The sequence below is a fragment of the Aegilops tauschii genome, chromosome 4 (genome assembly GCF_002575655.3).
Source record: "Aegilops tauschii subsp. strangulata cultivar AL8/78 chromosome 4, Aet v6.0, whole genome shotgun sequence".
NCBI classification, from domain to species: Eukaryota; Viridiplantae; Streptophyta; class Magnoliopsida; order Poales; family Poaceae; genus Aegilops; species Aegilops tauschii.
Window position 1 is genome coordinate 58266988 of NC_053038.3, and position 21413 is coordinate 58288400.

Below are 21413 nucleotides of genomic sequence, written 5' to 3' on the forward strand. Positions count from 1 at the left end.
GGGCTAGCTTGCCCATCCTCCCGCTCGAAGCCTGGCTGGAGAGGATTGTCTTTGTCTTCGGCACTATCCGCAGCGTTATTGTCTCTTGTGCCGGTATCGCTACTTTTGCTATGGCGGGGCTTAGAGCGCCGCCGATGACGCCGGTGCTTAGATTGCTTCTCGAGGGGATTATCCTCTGTTGCCTTATTGCCATCGCTTTCTTTGGGGGTGTCCACCATATATATATCATATGATGAGGTGGTTGTCCAGCGCCCTGTGGACGGTGGTTCCTGTTCTTCTCCTGCATCGTCGTCCATACCGTCGATGTCTTCGGAGCCGAAATCGAGCATGTCAGTTAAGTCGTCGACAATGGCTATTAAGTGGGTGGTGGGTGGGGAATGAATTTCTTCGTCGTCCGCTTCCCACTCAAGCCGGACATAGTTCGGCCAAGGGCCTCCTGACAAGGAGAGAGACCTCAATGAATTTAGCACGTCGCCCAAGGGCGAGTGCTGAAAGATATCCGCAGAGGTAAACTCCATGATCGGTGCCCAATCAGATTCGATAGGCACGGACGCAGGCGGTTTGGAGCCTGTGGCCGGGGACGAATCCAAGGGTCCGGCAACACAGGTCTCATAGGAGGTGAAGTCGGTATTCGGCTCTATCGCCGCTGAGTGTGCGGCCTCCGTGGCGGGGTCCATCCACCCGTCCTCGGATGGCACGATCTGCTCCGGATTGAGGGCCAGAGTAGCCACAGGTGTGATCTTCCGAACACCGTCTGGCGGTAGATCTAAGTCATGCTCATCGTGACTGTGCGGCGCACCTGACATGGGCTCGAATCCGTCGAAGATCAAGTCTCCGTGGATGTCGGCAGTATAGTTTGAGCTTCCAAACCTGACCTGATGGCCAGGGGCGTAGCTCTCGATCTGGTCCAGATGGCCAAGCGAGTTGGCCCGCAGTACGAAGCTACCGAATACGAAAATCTGTCCGGGGAGAAAAACCTCACCCTGGATCGCATCGTTGCCGATGATCGAAGGAGCCATCAAGCCTTTACTTGACGGCACAGTGGAACTCTCAATGAAAGCACCAATGTCAGTGTCAAAACCGGCGGATCTCGGGTAGGGGGTCCCGAACTGTGCGTCTAAGGCGGATGGTAACAGGAGGCGGGGGCACAATGTTTACCCAGTTTCGGGCCCTCTCGATGGAGGTAATGCCCTACTTCCTGCTTGATTGATCTTGATGATATGAGTATTACAAAAGTTGATCTACCACGAGATTGTAGAGGCTAAACCCTAGACACTACTAGGAAAAAGGCTATAGCTAATATGGACATTAATGGCGCACCAGATATAGGTGCGCCATTATTGACATATTACTAATGGCGCACCTGATGTGTGGTGCTCCATTACTAGTTTAGAAAAAAAATTGTTAGTAATGGCGCACCAGGGGATAGTGCGCCATTACTAGTTGACATAGTAATGGCGCACCTTCACCAAAGTGCGCCATTACTATGTGTATGACTTGGTCAAACCTTGGTCAAACTTAGTAATGGCGCACTTTGCATAGGTGCGCCATTACTATGTCAAACTTAGTAATGGCGCACCTACACAAAGTGCGCCATTACTAACTTTGACCAAGGTTTGACCAAGTCATACACATAGTAATGGCGCACTTTGTGAAGGTGCGCCATTACTATGTCAACTAGTAATGGTGCACTATCCCCTGGTGCGCCATTACTAACTTTCTTTGCACACCCCCCCCCCCCCGTGGACCGCTTTTCAGTTTAAAAAAAATAAAAGAAAATGATGGAAATGTCAAAAAATAAAAGAAAATAAGTCTCCCATGTGATATGTGGTCTAGTTGTTGGGAAAATTTTCAAATATGAATTTCGACTTTATTTGCAAAATCTCTCTGGAATTTAGTAAAATGGGCATAACTTTTGCATACGAACTCGGATTAAAAAGTTTTTTCTATGAAAAATCATGTACTCGAAAAGTTACATTCGAATTGAATCGGGGGAACCTTGTTCAAGATTTTCAGAATCCCCAAAAACCTAACAGAACGAAAGATACGGGGCTTTTAAGATCTAGAGGGGGGAAAATGGAAAAAGTTTCAAACTTACTAGTGGCGCACCATTTGCTAGGTGCACCACTAGTAACAGAAAGAAAAAAATTTGGTTTCGAATTTTTTTTTTGGAATTTTTTTTCAAAATATGATACGTAATATGACAGGGAAGTTTGAATTTTTTTTCAAAATTTCATCACACTCATGAACATGAACAAAGTCCTAGACATCAACAAGGTTTAATAGGATTGATATGATAGATATATCAACAAGTGCCTGTGAAGTGAGCTGGTGCTGGGGTTGGATAGAACGGCGAAGTTAAGCGTGCTCGGGCTGGAGTAGTGTGAGGATGGGTGACCTTCCGGGAAGTTTGACCACGAAGTGCGATTTAACTTGAGATTAAGCATATTGACCTGAGATTAAGCCATAGTGACCCACGATTAAGAAAAAAATGAAAAAAAAAATTCTGAAAAAAAATTCTGAAAAAAACTAAGTCAGATAGTAATGGCGCACCATTACTATTTGGGATACTAGTGGCGCACCGGAGGTGCGCCATTAATGGCCAAAACAGGTGCGCCACTAATTAGCCTTTTCCTAGTAGTGAGAAGCTAGCCTATGATTATGATTGTTGTTGTCCTACGGACTAAACCCTCCGGTTATATAGACACCGGAGGGGGCTAGGGTTACACAGAGTCGGTTACAAGGGAGGTGATCTACATATCCGAATTGCCAAGCTTGCCTTCCACGCAAAGGAGAGTCCTACCCAGACGCGGGACGAAGTCTTCAATCTTGTATCTTCATAGTCCAACAGTCTGGCCAAAGTATATAGTTCGGCTGTCCGAGGACCCCCTAATCCAGGACTCCCTCAGCGCCTATAGGGCTTGTGGGTCCCATGTGGGTCCCCCTCACTTATTCCAGCACCCATCCACTTCGTCTTCCTCCAGAAAAAATCATCCCATTGCTCAAACCCATGTTCTTGCTCATCTTGCTGCCATTTTCGATCTCTTTGCTCAAAGCTCCATTTACAAAACTGTTTTGGGGGATTGTTCATCGGTATGTGACTCCTCCAATGGTCCAATTAGTTTTTGTTATAGTGCTTTATTTATTGCAATTTTGTGCTGCTGTGGTGACCATGTTCTTGAGCTTGCGTGTCAAATTTAGATGGTCCAAAGTAGTTTTGTTGCATGATATAGCCTCTAGGCACTTATGGGAGTAGTTGCTATTAGTTTTGTTGAGTTCGGTTCACTTTTATTTCGAGTCACTAAAAATTTCAGAAATTTTTCAGAGGAAAAGAAAATGTTGAGGAAAGTGTTCCAAGGGGGATCCTCAAAGAAGAAATCCCCAAGGCCTGCGGTACGTGAGCCTAATCTCGAACCACCAAGGGATGACCCGGTGCAACCTTGTGAATGGTCGTCGGATCACTTCATGTCTCGTGCCGGTTTCGAGGATGAATTCCATGCGTACGTGCACAACGCCGAGCCGACAGACTTTGTGTCAGATAAGTGCCCTCAATACTACAACCTTACCAATTCTTTTGTGAGGCAATTTAAGTATTCTGTCCAACGCAATACTCATTCTGTTTTATTTGATCTTTATGATAAATCATTTACCATGACCTAGAAGATTTTCATGATGCATGCAAAATTCCACAATGGGGTAGTTATATCGAACCTCGTAAATCTAATTGTTCTGAGTTCCTTGCTAGCGTCACTGTAGGAGAAACCAGGACCATAACACAAGCTACCATAGGGAGCATTCACTTTCCTGCTTTACATTACTTTTCTCTCTTCATAGGTAGATGCATTAATGGTAAACGTGATCATAGTCCAATGCACGTGCACTCTTATTATTATTCACATTGTTCAGTCATGCAAGTGAAAGGCAATAATGACGATGTTTGATGAAGTGATTGAGATGCAGAAAAGCTGGTACGAACTCAACCTATTTTGTTTTTGTAAATATGATTAACTCATCTTTCTTGATTCAGCCCTTTATGAATGAAACATGTTTGCAATGACAATTAAAGATTATAGTTACTCATGCCATGCTTAATTAGCTAGGAGTGTATAATGGTTTGTCTTGAGTGCCAACATGCCTTTTAAAATGGTTATGATGTAGTATGATAGGATGGTATCCTCCTTTGAATGATTCAAGTGACTTGACTTGGCACATGTTCATGCATCTAGTTGAAACAAAAACAACATAGCCTCCACGATATTTATGTTCACGGTGATTTATATCCTACTCATGCTTGCACTCAATGTTGATTAATCTCAATGCATGTTTATGACCGTTGTCGCTCTCTAGTTGGTCCCTCCTCAATCTTTTGCTAGCTTTCACTTTTACTAAGCGGGAATACTGCTTGTGCATCCACTTCCTTAAACCCAAAGTTGTTCCATATGAGTCCATCATACCTACCTATATGCGGTATTTACCTGCCGTTCCAAGTAAATTTGCATGTGCCAAACTCTAAACCTTCAAATGATAATCCGTTTTGTATGCCCGAATCGCTCATGTAGCAACTGGGGGCTGTCAGTCGCTTCCATGCTAGGTGGGTTATTCTCGCGATGAGTGTTTATTCACTTGTCATTCACGAGAAAGTGGCTGGTATTCGGGATGCCCAGTTCCATGCTCGAAATCAAATCAAAATATAATTATAATACAAAACTCCCCCAGGACTGTTGTTGGTATGGACGGTACCCATGGATTCAGCTAGCCGTGGAGTGTGATTGTTGGTGGAGGGGGAGTAAAAACTTTACCATTCTATTTGGGAACCACCTATAATGTATCTAGCATGGAAGATAGTGAGAACTCCTGGTTGTTATGTCAAAAATGAAAGCATACCACTCAAAATTATATTCATCTCTGTTTTAAAAGCTTGAGCTTTGGCACCTCTGCAGATCCCTGCTTCCCTCTGCGAAGGGCCTATCTATTTACTTTTATTGTTGAGTCATCATCCTCTTATAAAAAGCACCAGTTGGAGAGCACTACTGTCATTTATATGCTTTGTTATTAATTTATATTGAGTATGAGTGTGACCGGATCTCTCTTGCCATGAATTATAATGTCTATTTAATCCTTGATCTTCAGAGGTGCTCTGCATTTATGTTTTGCGGTCTTAGAAAGGGCTAGCGATATACCTTACACTGGTGCGCGTCGGTCCTAAACAAACGGTTTTTAACCCCTTTCCGCGATGGCATTTGGAACCGTCTCCAAGTGAGTGTGGGCGATAGGGGGGTCCTTCCCACACGACCCAGAAATCATCGGGGATAGGCCCTCCTGGGACACAGGCTGGGGCCGTGTGCGATCGGGCAAGCCATCGAAACCCAATCATTTCCGTTGGTATGTACATCTCACACGGTAATCCGAGAAAAACATTTCCGTAGGTATGTACATCCCACACGGTGAATCCCAGAAAAACATTTCCGTTCGTATGTATATCACACACAGTCAATCCAAGGAATATGTTTCCGTTCTTATGTACATCCCACACAGTCAATCCAGGGAAAACGTTTCCGTTCGTACGTACATCCCACACAGTTTTATGTGTAGGCTCATGTGTGAAAGGTGTAACTATCACACACGGCCTGCCTTGGTTAACTGTTTACTTTTATGAACTATATCACACACGATTTGATGAAGAAAACTGTGTGGCATTGGGCTATCCATCGCAAGCGTTTTTACTGCTAGAACCGTTTGCAAAGGTCCATGACACATTTAGCAGGTTTATTAGTTTACAATTAATAATTCCAGTATTACGCAAATTCACATTTCATATCGAACAGCTGTTTGCCAATTTCATATCAGGCACATAAATATATTATAACATCACAGTACGGTAGCTACATGAAAACAACACAGTACAACTTATAGCTAGTTCAACTTCATAAGAACAATATATTCATTTCCCTAATTGAGATCATCCAGGCTCATCTTATCCACCTCTACTTTCAGTTCAGTAAGAACCTGTTTTACACGGGCCAACTGGGAAAGTGCCTCCTCCTTCGCCAACACCATCTTAGCAAAGTCTGATTTAAAAAATCTGAGCTCATTCTCCACCTTCAACTTTTTATCCCGCATCTTCAAATATTCTTCAGCGTTGACAATGGTTTATCTAAGCCTACATCTGTTCTCTTCCTCATACATGCTCTAGAGCTTCGCTAGGCACATCTTCAAAGACTGTGGCCACTCTTGATCAACCCACTCCAAGTAAGAACACTTCCGTTCATCCTATAATATTTAAAACTAGACCAGTAACAATTGTACGGGAAATGGGTTTATAGCAACATAGAAATCACCAATGCTTATTTTGAAAAACTGAAGAAACATGTTAATTATGACATATCTTCTCAAAAAGATCAATGTGCAAATGAATTAATTGCTACTAAGACAATAACCAAATTCTAGAACATCGGAAGCTATAATTAATTAACTACAATGATGCTACAAGTTCTTACTCATGTAAAATAAATAACAAATTGAACATTTTATGAGGAAGGTAAATATAACTGCAACAGCATAGCGATAGTGTTTGGATACAGCAAATTGATACTAACAGGTGTGTACATGCACAAATTTAGTAACATAGAACTAATAGCACTAAGGCCGTCCACTATGTATGCCAAAACTGGGGTAAAGACAACTGTTGCTACATCTCGCACCGGTGCCCCGCACTGGCGAGCCGATGCAGCGGAAAAAAATTCAGGGACCCGTTTCCGCAAAAAAAAATCAGGGACCCGGACTCCGGAGCACGTAGTTGCTCCGATGCCCAATTCCTTCGTGCCATAAAGTTTTAGTATTTTACTGCTTGGCTGCTCGGATGTGTGGACCAAAGTTGGCTGCACAAACTGCTGAAGCGGTGCCAAATAATTTTCTAATGGCACCGCTGATGAGATGACAACAATTTAAGATACTAGGTACAAACTGTGACACTGTCTTAGGATGCGTTTGGTTGAAGGTGTGGTATGAATGGGTAGGGACCGTGACAGTGTCTGAATCACATCTAACAAATGATTTGTAACAACGAAAGAGGGTCTAACCTTCTCTGCACATGCCAGAAACTTCCTCCCAATGTCCACAGATTCAAACACAACTAGCTTCACGCAAGGAGATTGATGGTGACAACGAGTAGATAGATCTTCAACCACCCCGCTCCATTCGTTGCCACTGATGGTCCTAGGGAGCTACAAGAGGAAGAAATGACTCAAATCGACCGCCGGGTAAAAATCCTTCATTCCAAGTCATAGCCCGAGAGAGAGAAGAGAGGCATACCCGGGTGGAGGAGGAACCATGGAGAGGTCTTTAAAGAAGACCATGGCGACCCCGACGGTAGGATGCGAGACGGCGAGAGCGAGGAAGCGGCTATAGCTTAGGAAGGAAGGAGGAAACATGGGAAATGTGACTTGTGGTCGGGGAGAAAGGGGACGGGGAAGGGGGGAAGGGGGGAAGGGGGCGGGGGTAGATATTTTGGCGGTAAGCCAAAATTTTGGAAATGTGGAGGGAAACTTTGCGCGCGGTGCCGCCGGACCATTCACTTTGAATGATTGTGTGCATCGCCAACGATTCTTCTGCTTTACGCGCATGGGATGAGTTTGATAATTCAAATTTTGGTGGGAATTTTCCCTGGTACGTCTTTGCATAATTTAACATCGCTTGCTAATTTGGGCACACAAAAGAGCGTACAGCAGACAGACCACACTTACTGAATAGAGAAATTTTAGTAATTAAACAGAGCCAGTTGACCTAAACATTGCTCTAACAAAAGACCAGCATTAAAAACAAAGCCTAAGTACGCACAATTTTAACAAATCCGCCGCCGCGCCGTCCTATGCATCGCCGGTGTGAGATGCGACGTCGATGACTTGTCCTGGCAACATGCCGCCGTTGGTGGACTCCGCGTCCCCCCTGCTGAAGTCGACCGCGTCCTTGTCCTTGTCCTCATCCTCGGCGCCGCCCTCAAGGTTGTAGTACTCGTAGTAGTGGCTGCGCCAGAGCTCGCGTTGGTACTCCACCGCCGGTTCCTCGACGGACAGACTCTTCTCTACCTCGACCTTGGCCACGCGCAACTCCTCCTCCTGGCGCTCCTCGATCTCCGCCGCCTCCTGCATCTCCAGCTCCCGCTCGGCGACCTCATGAGGAAGCAGGTGCTCCATGGCCACCGCCGCCTTTTCAGACGTGGGTTGCATGCTGGAGTCCGAGGTGGCCTACAATATCTTGGCGTGTGCATCCTCGATCTTGGCATGGATGGCCTCGACCCGGGCCAGGGCAACATCGACGGCACGGACGGCAGCTCGAGCGCTCTCGGCGTTTGCAGCCGCCGTCGCAGCAGCCGTCTCGGCTGCTGCAGCTACCCTGTCGACTACCGCAGACGCCCTCTCGGCGGAAGCGGTTGCGCTCAATGCGGATGCGGTGGCACTCTCGGCGTAGGCGGCCACGCTCTCGGCACAGGCGGCGGCTCTTGGGGGGACGCGGCCATCGTACGGGCCTTCACGAAGCGTTTCCACGGCGTCATCTTTGCAAGAAGGGGGTGCGGGAATGGGGATTGGAATTCATGGATTCGGGGGTTGCCGGCACTGGAGCAGACGAGACGGCGAAGCTTAAGGAGGGAGACTTAAATAGACCCAGATATTTTCATCGCAAACGATTCCTAGAAAACAACTGTGTGTGATGTTGTAGATATTTTTTATTAGCTGTGAAAGACGAATTTGGAGTAAAGTGGCAACGGATGGTGTTTTAAATGAACAAGAAATTTTGTAGTACTAATACAACTGTCATGTCAAATTTTGGAAAATTTCAGGGGTCATTTGACCTTTTAAGACATTTAAGTGATTTTCTAGGCATTTAATGACCGTAATTGAAATTTGAACTACATGTACATGCAATAGCTAACCATGACGGTTTGAAAACTCATATTTTGTATACTTGTGTGCGATTTAATTCCATGTGCAGTAAATTGGAAGGAATTTTCAAACATATTGGTCTAACGGCTATGACACAATTAAGCATGGAGTGACATGGCATTTTAATTCCAAAAGATAAAAAAATCAGAAACACATGAAACCTTGGTTGATATAATGTCATGCCACCAAGATGATGTGCTAAAAAAATTGGCATGTTTGATGAAAATTTGGACACACACCCCTCACAAACCGGAGCAACTCACTAGAAGGCTCGTGGTTCCGAGAGGGAACAATGCATGTTTAATGACGAACGGGAGATAGCTTCCTCTTACGGCCTTCAATTTTTTTCCACGTCTAACGTGCACTACTACAACCGTAATGTGAAATTTTGGAAAATTCTAGGGGTCATTTGACCTTTTAAAGACATTTAAGTGATTTTCTAGCCATTTAATGACCGTAATTCAAATTTGAACTACATCTACATGAAACACCTAACCAAAACGGTTTGAAAAATCATATTTGTGTACTTGTATGCAAGTTAATTCCATGTGCAGTAAATTAGAATAAATTTTCAAACATATTTGTCTCACGATATGGACACATGCATATGTATGCATGGAGTGACATGGCATTTTAATTCCAAAAAATAAAAAAATATCAAAAACACAAGAAACCTTGGTTGATGTAATGCCATGCCACCAAGATGATGTGGTAAAGAAATTGGCATGTTTGACGAAAGTTTGGACACACACCCCTCATAAACCGGAGCAACTCACTAGAAGGCTCGTGGTTCCGAGAGGGAACAATGCATGTTTGATGACGAACGGGAGATAGCTTCCTCTTATGGCATTCAATTTTTTCTACGTCTAACGTGCACTACTACAACCGTAATGTGAAATTTTGGAAAATTCTAGGGGTCATTTGACCTTTTAAAGACATTTAGGTGATTTTCTGGCCATTTAATCACCGTAATTCAAATTTGAACTACATCTACATGCAACGCCTAACCAAAACGGTTTGAAAAATCATATTTGTGTACTTGTATGCGAGTTTCCATGTGCAGTAATTTAGAAGAAATTTTCAAACATATTGGTCTCACGCATTGGACACATGCATACGTATGCATGGAGTGACATGGCATTTTAATTCCAAAAAATAAATAAAAAATCAGAAACACATGAAATCTTGGTTGATTTAATGTCAGGCCACCAAGATGATTTGGTAAAGAAATTGGCATGTTTGACGAAAGTTTGGACACACACCCCTCACAAACCGGAGCAACTCACTAGAAGGCTCGTGGTTCCGAGAGGGAACAATGCATGTTTGATGACGAATGGGAGATAGCTTCCTCTTACGGCCTTCAATTTATTTTCTACGTCTAACGTGCACTACTACAACTATAATGTGAAATTTTGGAAAATTCTAGGGGTCATTTGACCTTTTAAATACATTTAAGTGATTTTCTAGCCATTTAATGACCGTAATTCAAATTTGAACTACATCTACATGCAACGCCTAACCAAAACGGTTTGAAAAATTATATTTGTATACTTGTGTGCGAGTTAATTCCATGTGCAGTAAATTATAAGGAATTTTCAAACATATTGGTCTTCAGGCATGGACACATGCATACCTATGCATGGAGTGCCATGGCATTTTAATTCCAAAAAATTAAGAAATGATCAGAAAAACATGAAACCTTGGTTGATGTAATGTCATGCCACCAAGATGATGTGGTAAAGAAATTGGCATGTTTGACGAAAGTTTGGACACACACCCCTCACAAACCGGAGCAACTCGCTAGAAGGCTCATGGTTCCGAGAGGGAACAATGCATGTTTGATGACGAATGGAAGATAGCTTCCTCTTACGGCCTTCAAATTTTTTATACGTTTAACATGCACTAATACAATTGCCATGTGAAAAATTGGGAAATTTCAGGGGTCATTTGACCTTTTAAAGACATTTAAGTGATTTTCTAACCATTTCATGACCATAATTCAAATTTGAACTACATCTACATGCAATGCCTAACCAAAACGGTTTGAAAATCATATTTTTTGTACTCGTGTGCGAGTTAATTCCATGTGCAGTAAAATAGATGAATTTTTAAACATATTGGTCTCAAGGCATGGGCACATGCATGGAGTGCCATGGCATTTTAATTCCAAAAAATTAAGAAATGATCAGAAAAACATGAAACCTTGCTTGATTTAATGTCATGCCATCAAAATGATGTGGTAAAAAAATTGGCCTGTTTGACGAAAGTTTGGACACACACTCCTCACAAACTAGAGCAACTCACTAGAAGGTTCGTGGTTCTGAGAGGGAACAATGCATGTTTGATGACGAACGGGAGATAGCTTCCTCTTACGACCTTCAATTTTTTTCTACGTTTAACGTGCACTAATACAACTGTCATGTCAAAATTTGGAAAATTTCAGGGGTCATTTGACCTTTTAAAGACATTTAAGTGATTTTCTAACCATTTAATGACCGTAATTCAAATTTGAACTACATCTACATGCAACGCCTAACCAAAACGGTTTCAAAATCGTATTTTTTTGTACTTGTGTGCGAGTTAATTCCATATGCAGTAAATTAGAAGAATTTTCAAACATATTGGTCTCAAGGCATTGGCATATGCATGGAGTGCCATGGCATTTTAATTCCAAAAAATTAAGAAATGATTAGAAAAACATGAAACCTTGCTTGATTTAATGTCATGCCACCAAGATGACGTGGTAAAAAAATGGCCTGTTTGACGAAAGTTTGGACACACACCCCTCACAAACCAGAGCAACTCACTAGAAGGTTCGTGGTTCCGAGAGGGAACAATGCATGTTCGATGACAAACGGGAGATAGCTTCCTCTTACGGCCTTCAAATTTTTTTCTACGTTTAACGTGCACTAATACAACTGTCATGTCAAAATTTGGAAAATTTCAGGGTTCATTTGACCTTTTAAAGACATTTAAGTGATTTCTAACCATTTAATGACCGTAATTCAAATTTGAACTACATATACATGCAACGCCTAACCAAAACGGTTTGAAAATCATATTTTTGTGTACTTGTATGCGAGTTAATTCCATGTGCAGTAAATTAGAAGGAATTTTCAAACATATTGTTCTCAGGGCATGGGCTAATGCTTGGAGTGCCATGGCATTTTAATTCCAAAAAATTCAAAAATGATCAGGAAAACATGAAACCTTGCTTGATTTAATGTCATGCCACCAAGATGATGTGGTAAAAAATGGCATGTTTGACGAAAGTTTGGACACACACCCCTCACAAACCGGAGCAACTCACTAGAAGGTTCGTGGTCCCGAGAGAGAACAATGCATGTTTGATGACGAACGGGAGATAGCTTCCACTTACGGCTTTCAATTTTTTTTCTACGTTTAACATGCACTAATACAACTGTCATGTGAAAATTTGGAAAATTTATGGGGTCATTTGACCTTTTAAAGACATTTAAGTGATTTTCTAACCATTTAATGACCGTAATTCAAATTTGAACTACATCTACATGCAACACCTAACCATAACGGTTTGAAAAATCATATTTTTGTGTACTTGTGTGCGAGTTAAAAAATCATCAAACGATGTAAATATCTGGTGTTCAAAAAATGTAAAGATCTGGCAAGACAACCGCCCCCCACAGGATTGACACTCTATCTCGCGGCTCGAGGTTTGGTAGGTGAGTGGCGGGGATCATTAATCAAACACGGTTCTGTATTGGAAACCGTCAACTATTATGTTCACACACGGATTTTGCTGCGGGAATCGTGTGTAATTCAAACTACAGTACTCGTAATTCCTGCGACCGGCGTGTGTACTGTCCCCGTCGACCTAGATTCCGGCCGCCAATAAATACTCCCTTGCTCACGTCGTCCCGCCTGCATTCTCATCTACATCCTCCCCTCGCTCGCCCTCTCTCTTTCACACACAAATCTCTGCCATGGCGTTGCCGGTCTACCCACGCGCTGACGAGGAGTCGTCGCCCCCCGAGGACGCTCACTCGAATAGCAGCGATGAGGACCCCTACGCGCCACCTGACGAGGTTGCGCCGGACCCCCAACTTTGGATTGGTTTTGGGGCCAGTACAATCTTTGTCTGTGGAAGTCGCTGCCGCCGGCTGAGAAAGCCAGGCAAGTAGCGTTCAAGAAGGAGATGGTGGAGGAGGAAGCCAGGTACTAGGCGGCCTGTGAAGCCCGTGATGCCGCCTGGAAAAAGGAGGGGGCGGAGCTTTGGGTGCGGGTGCGTCGTCGTGCCGAGGAGGTGTATGAAGACGGGCACTTCGCGAGGAAGGTCATAGGAGCTCCGGTGGGCGCCCAACGAAATGGAAAGATCGTTCGCGCGTCCGCCAGCAAGAGGCAGATCGGTTGCGACGCGGAGGAGGCGGAGTACTGCCTCCGCACTTGGAAGACGCCGTGCACCAGGGAGCTGCTGGCGAGGGGCTGCCGGAATACTGGCCCCAGGAGGGATTATTAGTTTTAGTATTGTTCATTTTCAATTTTATGCATTGTACCTAGTAGTTAAGTATCATCACGTATATGTGATGATATTATATTTTTATATATATATATTCTGTGATGAACTAATGAACAATTAATATATATATATATTATGAATTCCATTTTCTATCTGTTTTTCTATACTAATTTGAATCTAGTTGTTATCATCCACATATACAGAATGGAAAGCGTATATACACACATTGAAACGGAACATATAAGAACGGAAAACAGAGTACACACATTGAAACATAGGAATAAACAAAGCAATACTATGATGGCTGTGAATACATAGCTATCCACGTCGAAACGACTCCACAAAATAAAATGCGTACATGAGACCATGACCAGCAGCCCTTGCCTACGGTAGCTCTTGGCTCTGCTTGAACTCGTGTAGGCGTTCGTCCAAGCGGTCGACACGCTCGCGGTACATCTGGAGTGTGATCTCGAGCTCCAATTTGGCTATTTCATCGGAGGTCACCAGCTCGAGGATGCGACGGCCATGTTCCTGTACTGCGCCCAGGTGGACACCTGGGCCAAGGAGGCGGTTGAGCCTACGGACCAGCGCGTTGGCATCCAGCGGGCCGCGGACAAGGCGAACTGCGGCACCCATGCGAATGCCGCAGTGGGCGTCCCGTGCAAGTACGACGCGGCCAGCCTCTAGTGCAAGTACGGCGCTGAGGGCATCTGCCCACTCCCGGCGAGGAATGGGGGTACTGACGGGACGTGTACCTAGATGCCACGCCGTGTCGACAGCAGGCAAGCGCCGATGGATCCGCTCTTGCTGTGCGGCGCGCCGCGCCTCTCGCTCTGCGGTGCTCCAATGGTCTCGCCGTGCGGTGAGCCACAGCCTATCGGCGTGGACGCGCCTAGCTTGCTATGTTGCGCGCCATCGATCATGTTGTGCGGCGAGCTGTAGCCTGTCGGCGCTGACATGCCTATCTTGATCCGCGGCGCTCAAGCGCCATGCGCCAAAGGTCTGCTCAACCCTGGCGATGAAATGCATCACGGCATCGTCCATCGCGTTGCCGGGGAGCGCCTCGGCCTCGACAGGCCGTGGCGCCTACTCGTTTTTCTCGTCAACGAGGTTGATGGCAGAGGCGGCGCTTTGGTGGGTTGGCATGCTTGGAAAAGGTGGATGTGCTACAGGCTGCGCTTGTCGCCTCCGTGCATCGCGTGCCGCCTAGGTTTATGCACAATATCGCTGGATGACGGGAAACAGGTGAGGAAATGGCGGGAAACGATGGGGTGTTCATAAAACGCCATCAATTAATGGAAACATATCATAGAAGGAATATCGAGCTAGCACAAGAAGTAGATGATGATCAGATGAACACGGACCACACTAGGGAACCCGTCGGTGATGAATTCATCAATCGCAAACGGTTGAATACTAGCAAGCGTTTGCCCACAACACACACGGCTTATTCCATCACAAACAGGTCGGATGGATCAACTGTATGCCACATATCGTAATGCGGTAGACCTTCTTTAACATGTGTTTAAAAAATAAAAAAACAAGGACCTCGAGGTTAATTTAACTACAACTTCTCATCCAGTCACCCATCTGATGGCTGCTACAGCCTGAGCACACTTAACTTGAGAGAGCTCTTACATGAGCTACTGGTGGAACAGCTAGTCCTTGCTGATATAGGATGCCTCTTCGCGTCCTTATGGCGTATCGGATGACCGTCCGTCCCCCAATGGCCAATAGATGTTGTGTAGACAGAGCATATCACATACGTCTTATTAGAAGCAATCGTCTATCTTATTATCGGTCTTCGCACATATTTCCGATTACAGACCTGTTTGCCGCGTATCACAGACATCTTGCTAAGTTGAACAGTTTCTGTTCCCATGTCTAAACGCAAATAGTTCATCCGAGTGAACCGTATGTTGTACATCGCACACACCTTGATCTGGCTGACCGTTTCTTTTGTGTTGCCTAATCACAAACAGTTCGTCCGAGTGAACCGTATGCTGTACATCGCACACACCTTCATCTGTCTGCCTGTTTCTTTTGTTCCTCCTCATCGCAAACGGTTGATTGAGCTGAACTGTATGCATTGCATCACACACGCAACTAAACACTGAACCGTGTTTGATGCATCCTCCATCGCAAATGTTTTGCACCTTTTTTGACGGTTTTTTACACCACTGTTTGTGATTATGGCATCGCACATAGTTTCGTCGAAGGGTCTCTGATCGTAGTGTCGCATTAGTAGCATCTTGCAGTAGTGTTATATCATATTATATCATGATTGTTTGAAAAAGTGTTGTCATCCGAGATTTATTATTATTGCTCGCTAGTTGATTATGCCATTGATATGAGTAAATGTGAAACCTAAATGTTATTGTGAATATGGTTAGTTCATAACCTTTGCTGAAAACCTGAACATCAGTTAGACATATTTACAACAACAAGATCAAATAGAGTTTGTAAAAGTTTTTCTTTGTCACTTTCAATTTGTCAACTGAATTGCTTGAGGACAAGTAATGGGTTAAGCTTGGGGGAGTTGATACATCTCAATCGTATCTACTTTTCGAAACTCTTTTGCCCTTTTTTGGACTCTAATTAGCATGATTTGAATGGAGCTAACCCAGACTGACGTTGTTTTTAGCATAATTGCCATGGTGTTACTTTTGTGCAGAAATCAAAATTTTCGGATTGACCTGAAAATTTACGAAGAATTTTTGTGGAATATATAAAAAATACTGGTGCAAGAATCAACCAGAGGGGGGCCACCCAGAGGCCACAAGCCCTGGGGGCGCGCGCCCTAGGCATGTGGGGCCCCTGGACCGCCTACGACCCTAATTCCAATGCTATATATTCACATCTGTGGATAAAAAAATCAGAGAGAAGGATTCGTCGCTTTTTACGATACGGAGCCGCCGCCACCACCTGTTCTTTATCGGGAGGGCAGATTTGGAGTCCGTTCGGGGCTCCGGAGAGGGGGATTTGTCGCCATCATCATCACCAACTTTCCTCCATCACCAATTTCATGATGCTCACCGTCGGGAGTGAGTAATTCCATCGTAGGCTTGTTGGACGGTGATGGGTTGGATGAGATTTATCATGTAATCGAGTAGTTTTGTTAGTGTTTGATCCCTAGTATCCACTATGTTCTGAGATTGATGTTGCTATGACTTTGCTATACTTAATGCTTGTGACTATGGCCCGAGCGCCATGATTTCAGATCTAAACCTATTATGTTTTCATGAATATATGTGAGTTCTTGATCCTATCTTGCAAGTTGTAGACACCTATTACGAGTTATGATCCGCATACCCCAAGGTGACAATAATTGGGATTCTTTTGTGTGATTATCGTAGTTTGAGGAGTTCATGTATTCACTAAGTGCTAATGCTTTGTTTTGGCTCTTTATTAAAAGGAGGCCTTAATATTCCTTAGTTTCCATTAGGACCCAAGTGCCACGGGATGGTAGGACAAAAGATGTCATGCAAGTTATTTTCCATAAGCACGTATGACTATATACGGAATACATACCTACATTATATTGATGAATTGGAGCTACTTCTGTGTCACCCTAGGTTATAACTGTTGCATGATGAATGCCATCCAACATAATTATCCATCACAAATCCGTTGCCTACGAGCTTTTCACATATTGATCTTTGCTAAGTTACTTTGCCATTGCCACTGTTACAATTGCTACAAAACTGCTACTATTACTTTTGTCATCGTTACCATTACTTCCATACTACTTTGCTACTAAAAACTTTGCTGCAGATATTAAGTCTTTCAGGTGTGGTTGAATTGACAACCCAACTACTAATACTCGTGAATATTCTTTGGCTCCCCTTGTGTCAAATCAATAAATTTGGATTGAATACTCTACCCTCGAAAACTGTTGCGATCCCTATACTTGTGGGTTATCACTGGCTTGCTATCTAGATTGTTGCCGAGCATATTTCGCTTTCAGCTTGCTTGTCATATAGGTTTTTCACCTAGTTGCATATCTAGTGAACCCTATTTATCCGCTTATCCCTGAATTGAAAAACAAGATTAAAATTTGTAGTCTCCTATTTGCCCCCTCCCCTCTAGTCAATCGTATCAATCCTTTTAGAAGGACTAGCTCCAGATAAAGGAGCATGGGGAGAAGATCTTGACTGGATGGAGCGCATAGAGGCACTATCCAGGGGAACTGCGGGAGTTAGCATCAGTGATGGGTTGCTTGACGGATCCAGGAAGGGGGAAGAGATGGCTACTTGGATGGGAGATTAGGGCTTTGGGAAATGGAGAGACAACTAAATAGAATGGGGAAAGACTCAGATTTAGATCCAGATGTAGAACTCCCTTTTTCGATCTCCATGGTACAACGTTGCCTGTAATTGGACCGAAGACAATGCAAAATCCGTGCCACACCTCGCCCATCACTGTGTTGAACACTAGCTTGCACGTGTCTGTATCTCCCATTGTCGTATGAGGAAGTTGTTGAAGCTGAAGACCTAACCATGAGTTTTTATTTCACTATGAGTGTGATCCATGCTGGGTTGATTGAAATAAAAGAAGTAAGAACGTGAATTAGAGAAAAGGAAAGAGAAAATTTTGTAGTCATGATCAGGCATTTGGTTGCGATGTCCTAGTGTCATCTTATGCACAAGGTGATAACCGTGCATCATGCTATTCTCCTCATATTCTTATCAGAGTGCAAACAATATCCATGTAGAAGCCAACACTTAAGGCAGGCATGTCAGTGAAAACGATGTCCTAAAAAAGTGGCATCCCCACTCCACCACCCCCAACATATACTGAAAGAAAGAAACAACTTGTAGGAAAAAATACATTAGATGCATTAGCTTACTTAACTGGTATACATTTTTCATGCGGAGCATAAACCACCAACTTCATGTCTAATTCCTATGCCCACTGAATTGTAAAAAAGTGCATTGGGAAAAAGCATAAACTTAGGTCATGGTATCCGCTAGAATGCCACACCCAATCTTACGATAAAAGTTAATAGTAAAGAAACACTAAGAAGTCACAATGGCACACCCAATCAATATGAGCCACACAACCCCGATGGTTGCGGTACATCCTTCCTCGGGTAGATGTACCCCTTTTCACCCTAGTTGGTTCCTCCACGAGTTCTTGGCGATCCAATACGCGCCAGCATTGACATCACTGGATGCGTATGAAATGTTATCCACTTTAGCCTCCACTAGCTAGCTTCGCACACTCTGTTGGGTCCATTGTACTAACTTGGTTCTTCTCCAAGATGCTCACTTAGTTGCACCTGCTTTTGGAGTTAGACGACATCATAGACTGGTTGTCTAAGCCTTCGAAGGCGATAACCAAGACATATCATCGTGGTTTCAATAGGATGTTCATCCACATCACGTGAAACGTTTGGAAGGAGGGGAATCATGGACCTTCAGGGCTTTTTGACAATTGCTTGCTAAGATAAAGGCAAATGTTGGTCAAGCCATTAGAGCACCCTGGTGCTAAGATTTTTTTTATCTAGAACCGGTTCTAGTATAAGCATCTCGTTCTAAAGAAGATTTTACCACACACGGAGTCCAAGCTCCATTTTGACAATCATGCAAATAAAAAAATGGCCTCTTTTAAACCACCTTGAATGCTTGGTTCGCTCCATTTTGCTGTTGATGACCTTGCCTATGTCTAACTGTTGGATTCATGGACAACATAGGCCTTTACCCCCGCAAAAAGGAAGTCTTTTGTCTTTAATTGATTGCCGCTCCTGTCAGCTTGCTTAGGGTAGTATGATGCTTCCCCTTGGACTATATCTTAATTATGACATGGTGGGAGGCCCAGCAAGCAGGCGATACCAGCTTTGTGGTGCCTGTCGCCGATCCCGTACTCGTGGCAGAAAACCACTCCATCCTAGCTAGACTCGATTCACTCCGAGTGGGAGATGCGGATGAATCACCGCCTTGTCCACCTCGCCAACGTGAAGAGGGTGCGACTCTTCATGGACGAGGACGACGACGAGGAGGCGCTGGAGCTTTGTCTTGCCTCCAGTGGCCATGAGGCAGGCGGATCCGGCATGGGGGTCATCAATATCTCGGATGACGACGAGTAGTTTCCTGTTTGAATGTAGCTTGTTTGTTTCATGTGTTATGTAGTACGTAGATGGAATGAACGTTGCATGGAAGAGTATGAAAACGAGGGTTTGTAAATGGAAACTGTGGTTGCAATGGCAACAAATCAGAACTATACTTGTGTCCGTGTACGCGTCCACGGACATATAGAGGGTCATATTTGGCAACTTTGATTGTAGGTGCTCTATGCAAAAATTCGACACCCTATTTAATGAGAGAGAGAGTGTGTGTGTGTTATCATATCTTAATCTAGATATTACTTTAAATACTAAAATGGAGATAACTCATACTTCTTCTCTCACAAAACACAAATGAGAACTATTTGAGTAGTATGACGCTGTATCTAAGTCAATCAGGCGCTACAGAACAGACGAGGCGATACATCAACGGGAGCATGGACTGATCTGGACCTCATGCATGCATATACACACACAGTACGTAATATTGGGCACTGTAATGAACAGGGTGCACATTTCCCTTATTTTGCGAGGGAACAGGGCGCACATTTCGTGGGGACAAAATACGGAGCAGTGGCAAATACCTTTGCTGCTCCTCAAGGGAGGAACCGGCCGGTGCGATGCAGTGTCGGCCGGTGGCCACACCACGGGCGAGCGCCATGTATAGCCAGCTGCATGCAGCACGCATGAGGAACTCAGTCAGGATCGCCAAAGGACCACCCGCTGTGATCCCTGTGATCTCTCTCGTAGCTGGGTGCTAGTACGTGCTACCCTACCTAGGGTTTGGATATGTGACCACTCCGCTCCACTCCGGCCCGATCAAAACAAAAAGACAGATCTGGGTACCAGTCGCGCCCGCCCGGAAAAACATATCCGTCCATTTTTGTTGTTTTGCTTGGACAAGCTAGCGGAAACAGGGAGGGATATATAAGAAGAAAGACAGAGTGCGATGAACCGATGAGATCGCCAACAGTGGTCATCTCTTTGCCTGCCGACTTCTCCTTGATGAGCGGTTCAAAAATTTGCAGAACAGGTTTGAAATCATCCTCCTGTTCAAAAAATATTTCTGACCATGGTTGGTCGGGGGAGTTCAGACTTGGGATCGAGATCTCGGCCCTCAAGATGTGCTTTTGCCATTGCATTGCATGCAATGCATTCAGGCGCAATAACTTCAGTCTCAGGAAGCTTTACGTACTCCGCGGCCAGGCAATGCAAAGCAGGCTGCCATGGAGATGAATCATCGGGCGGGCAGGCGGGCAGGGCTCGCTTCCATCCTTTCACCCGGGGAGGAAATTTTGCCGAGCCTAGACGTGCGAGCGGTCACGTCGACGCACTGTGGACTGTGGCTGACCACGAACCGCATTCATGGCTGCAGGACAGAAGCTCGCTCGCAAGCTGTCTCCACCTCCCCCTCCCCTGTTTTGCTTTGCCTGTGTTCTTCCTCCACGTACGAGCAAGGACATTGATAGGCTGCAAGAGATACAAAAAATGCATGGGTCACCAATCAAATCGTAGCAAGCAAGCAATGCAATGCACGCCATGCCGTAGAGAGGAGAGGGGAGAGGGGCTTGAATGAATGATGCATCAAATCAAGTTGGTTCTTGCTAGGAGGCGCAGCTTTGAATTTCGGATGGAGACCGTCCGCCTCCTTGTTTCCAACATCCAAGGCACATGCTGAGCAAGCGGCCTCACTCTACGGTGCTGGTCACCCTCTAGCGCTGCAGCGAGATACTGTACTTGTCTTCAGAGGGACTTTGAATGCCCCGCCAAAGTCTTGCACAGTGGGTCAAGCCGCTCATAATCTGAACATTGTTGGGCCACGGTTTAATGATCAGAATCAATTGTTTAATTTGATTCGGCAAGACCATGACGATGAAGATTTGCTACACACGTAATAGTGCAGTTGCATAATACC